The sequence below is a fragment of the Anopheles arabiensis genome, chromosome 2 (genome assembly GCF_016920715.1).
Source record: "Anopheles arabiensis isolate DONGOLA chromosome 2, AaraD3, whole genome shotgun sequence".
Classification (NCBI taxonomy): Eukaryota; Metazoa; Arthropoda; class Insecta; order Diptera; family Culicidae; genus Anopheles; species Anopheles arabiensis.
This window is the reverse complement of record NC_053517.1, coordinates 61882685-61888016: the sequence shown is the minus strand read 5'-3', so window position 1 is coordinate 61888016 and position 5332 is coordinate 61882685.

Genomic DNA, 5332 nt, shown 5'->3' with positions numbered 1-5332 from the left:
TGGAGACAAAGCATTTGCTTTAAGCAAATATTGTTTACGACCCTTCATTGGCACTCCTCCCAGCTGTCCAATCCAACGAAATTTAAATGTGTGACACTCAAGATCTAGGGCAATCGTGGAAAACACTTTTGGCATTCACAACAGTCGATTTAGAGTTTTAGATAAATGTATACCTTTGGAACCAACACATGTTAAGGAAATAGTTCTCGCTACTGTATAATTGCACAATTTTACTCGAGCTAGTCATTCGGGAGACTTATACCTCGCACAAGGAACAGATGCACAAAATAATGGCGGGACAATTAACGGATCTTTGCGCTCCGAATCAAATTCAGCACCACACATAACTAGATTAGCAGGTATTAGAATAAGACCTTCAAACGAACTCAATGATATGAGGATGCAATTCGCAAACTATCTGTTTAGAAATAAAAGACTGTTTAGAAACAGATTTTAAATAATCTGTTTAAAGAAATATGTTTTCATTTTGTTAGTTTATATGATTATGTATAAATGTTTGAATTAGAGTAATGCATGTACATATTGACACTTGAATATAAACGGAATAAAAAATGAACTACTACATAAGTGGAGTACAATATTTTGAAGATGGATTTATCTAGACTACTGTTAAAAAATACGAAAACAAAAGTTAATCATTCACATTTTCTACACTATCTACTACAACTAAATACAGTGCAACGCTGTTTATCCGGGTTCGGATAGTTAGAGTATGTTTTTTTATTTTTTTCAAAACATATACCTTGCCAAAAATGCAAATTTTGTATTGAGCTGTGATTTCTAAATAGCTTAAATACACGGACAACCGTATGAAAGGTACCTGGATAAACGATGCTCCACTATATTTATGTTGATTCTAAAAACAATAAATTGAGAAAATTACCGTTTCTCTGCTTTAGCCAATCTTCAGAAGGATATCCGTCGAACTCCTGTCAAACATATACGGAATTGACGATTCGATGGGTTTGTGGATAGGTAATGGTCAGAGAATCGCCGCAAGTAGCAAGAAATTAATTTTCTCAATTTTCTACTTGTTTGGGGTATTTATATGAGATATTGTTGTTTCTTGACAAGGATAATCATTATTTAATATTATTTGAAACGTTTGAAATAAAATTGCAAGCGGCGATGCGGCAAATTAGCAAGTGTTGTTAGGCCATAAATATGTTACGCGCGTTTCCGCGCCCGCATATAACGATCCGTTCATAGAAATGGAATGTCATACGATCGCGAAAACTCGGAAACGCAGAGATACCTCTACGGAACAGTTATACGCGTTTCGACGTGCCCAGGGAAACGCGCGTCGTGTATTTGCGGCATTATAAACTTCAAATCCCATACAAAAGCATATGGCGAGTCTCTGACCGTTACCTTAGTTTTCCATTACTTACAGTTATGCGGTTTGAATAGTCCGAAAGAGCTGATGTAGATATACGATTAAAGAATCATTTGAATGTAATATTTTGAAATGTTTTGATTATTCGTTATGCGGATGTAACTTTAACTTACGGTGTCCATTGTTGATGCAGTTTCCTTTATATGATGCATAAAATGCATTGCTCTGTATGCAAACCATTTTGGTTTATATATGCTCGATGATGCTGAAATTCAAATCAAACATCAAATATTATGGAATGTCGATGATAAATGAACAGTTACATACATGAACCAGTCACTTTACTTTTTTGTTCCTTTGCATGGTAGAAACGGAAAGAGCCACAAAGTGACTTCCATTTCCTCACCAAACAGTCGACAGGTGTATCTAAAATTACACTAATTTCACGCCATGCGTCATGCTGTTTGGTTTTATTTTGAAAGCCTGAATTTTTTCGGTTCCATATGCAGCTTCTTTCTTCGATCAAACTTATCATGAAAAGAATGGTATCTTGATCCATATCCACATTCTAAAACATAAACAACATTCATGGGTATTTTGGAAAAATTAAACACGGAAAAGGTAAACAAAATACTTACCACCGCTTCTATTTTTTTGCTGTGTAGCTAATGGTTCCATTTCTTTTAACATTCGATGCACGGGATCACTATTTTTAAATAAACGTTTGTTCCCGCTTGCTGTTGTATTTGCTATTGCGTAGATGGTGCTGTTAAACTGATGATGGAATGTTTTCTTTCTTGGATGGTTTCTTTATATCAATTATTTTCTTGATGCAATTATTTTTCTTGAAAATATAGTTCTAAGTTTTATTTTCTCTAATTCATATATGATTATATTGTTGGAAATTCATGAAAAAGCATAATTTATCTATAAAAATATAATATAAGACCAGAGAAAAAATATAATAATTAAGATAAAGCAACAACCGCAAACATACAATAACCACAAACATGAGTTTTAATTTCCAAGTAACAAACCATAACCGCCCTGAATATGAAATTGTTTACCGCGCGGCTACATGAGGTGAAATATACAGCGAAATGAACTATTTGACAGGTGAAATATCTGACAGGTTCAGTTAAAGGGTTGGGGGAGACACAACATCCGCTTTCGAAATTCTATTAAAAATAATATCTTCTTGAGCATAACATTCCCTAATTGGAAGAAATTATGAACATTTGACTCAAAATTGACGAAGTACTCGATATTGAAGTTATTTTATGGATTTAAATACGATTGTGTGCACGTTATTTGTTTACATTGCCTATCAGCTGGCTGCTGTGATGCTTTATCCGTCAGATATTTCGCCTGTCAAATAGTTCATCTCGCTGTATATTTCACCTCATGTGGCCTCGCGGTTACATTTTTGAGCAAACGTCAAATTTTGTCACTTTTTGTCAACTTTTGTCAACTTTTTTTCCTGGCTGCTCCAGGTAACAAAATTTTGACAAAAGCTCAAAAAAGTGACAAAAGCTCACATTTTGAAAAATTTGTCAGCATTTTGTCACTCCCGTGGCCTTTCGCTTACAGGCTCGACACTTCGGCGTGTCGCTTGCCGCGTTCACTAACACTTTCACAGGTTGCTTTCTAGCCGAACTTTCCTGTACGTTCTTGTTTCCCGACACTGCTTCTAATAAGCGATTTGCATTACGCAGGAATGTAAGCAGTTCGTCATAACCGGACTCAGGGTTATCCACTACATGCTTCTCCCATTCTTTCTGCGTATTTTCATCCAACTTGAGCACTATTAACTGTGTGAGCAAAATACCCCAACCATCAGGCTTTTCATCTAATTGCCCTAGCATTTTCACGTGCGTTTCACAGCAATTAATTAATGCGCGAATTCCCTCCGTGTTGGGAATTTTCATCTTCGGAAACAAGATAAGCTCGTTCACGTGCTTTTTCTTGATGAGATACTTATTCTCGTATCTTTCCACTAATGCCGACCAAGCGACCTCATAACCTTTGTCACTTATCGGGAAAGCTTGCACTATGGTCAACGGTTCACCTTTCAAAAAACTTTTAAGGTAAAACCCCTTTTCCGTGTTTGACAATGCACTGTTTTTGTAAACCACTTGCAAAAACATGTCATGAAACGATGTCCACATTTCATAAGCTCCGCTAAAAGTGGGAATCGTAAGTTTTGGGAGCTGCACTGGTTTTCTTTCACTACTGTTAACTAGTTCTTGCAGCACACACACATTTGCATAGGCAAGCTTTTCAAGCTTCTCCGCGGCTTCGAAATAGACACACTCCACTTCCTCGTACAATTTACTGTCACATATTTCAAGCTGCAATGCGTTGAAACTCGCCCAAGCTTCCTCCAAAACCTTACTACGCACACTTATTTTCTCCTTTTCAGCGGTCACATGCGATTCAGCAAACGACAGTATGCGTCGCATTGTTCCAACCAAACACTCACACTTCTTCCTATGAAGATCGTTTGTGGTACCTCCTACCTTCTTCGGAGCCTCCACCAGCGTACTGTTTTACTTTCCAACGTAGCCGCGGAATTCTTCATCGCTCGACTCGTTCTCCATTGTTGACTGCTACACTTTTGCACCGATCGGTCAATTTCACGGAATTCAATCCTGGTCGCCACGGCACCAAATGTTGGGACCAAAAGATTGGGTCTGTTTTCCTACGTTGTGTTTTTATTTGAGCGAAATTGCAGTGCAAAAAGAAGACGATACAAAAATCAGACTTCTTACAGGGTTTCGAATCATATAAGGGAATAGTTCAATCACTTAGGGGAATGTTGCAAATCGGTAGGGGAATATTCACAGTCTGATGACAGCTCCACAATACGTTTGCAACATTCCCCTAATCGATTGCACAATTCCCCTAAGTGATTGCAAACATCTACAGCTTGCTTGCAACATTCCCCTACCGATTTGCAACATTCCCCTAAGTGGTTGAACTATTCCCTTATATGATTCGAAACCCTGTATATACCCTTCCCTAGAACCTGTCGTTCCTGACGGACACAATCCTATCCGTTCCCAAATAACAAAATCCGCACAACGGTAGTTCCTCATTCCGTTAATTTAAATTATGAATGAATCCTAACAGGGTCGTTAGCGCCAAATGAAGAAGATCGAAATGGGATCCTGATTAAAGACCTGCTTCTAAGATCCCTAGTAGGTGCAGAAAAGCTGATCAGATTTAAAATTTCAGGTGCATCAATAAGCCCATTTAATAATTTATGCATGAAAATACATTGAGCATTCTTTCTCCTGTGTTCTAAAGTTTCGAGACCAAATAACTGACACCTGACATGGTACGGGGGGCGTGGCATTTGGTTTGACCAAGGAAGACGATAAAACATAGCGCGAGTCACCTTTTTCTGAACTTTTTCTATCATGTCTATATAGGTCTCTTGGTTTGGACACCAAACAACGCAAGCAAATTCTAGTATAGGACGGACTAGGGCACAGTATAACGATTTAAGATAGAAAAGATCTTTCAAGTCGAAAGAAACACGTAGAATAAAACCTAACATATTTAATGCTTTTGAGACGATTGTGTGGAAATGGCACGATAATATAATTTTACTGTCTAACATTATTCCTAAATCACGAACTACAGATGACCGCGGCACACTGTCTCGACCAATTTTGTGATTAAAAGTCATTGGAATCCTTTTCTTAGAGAAAGTAATTCAGTTACATTTTTGTACATTCACAAACATTTCGTTATCATGGCACCACGTCAAAAAACGGTTTACGGAATCTTTAAGTATTTCGCAGTGATTTGAATTTTCAACAGCAAGGAACATCTTAAGATCGTCTGCATATAGTAAAACATTGACGTTGGGAACAGCAAACACAATATCGTTAATAAATATAATAAATAATAATGGCCCTAATATGCTTCCTTGTGGAACACCAGAAAAGTTACAGAAAGGGTCAGAAA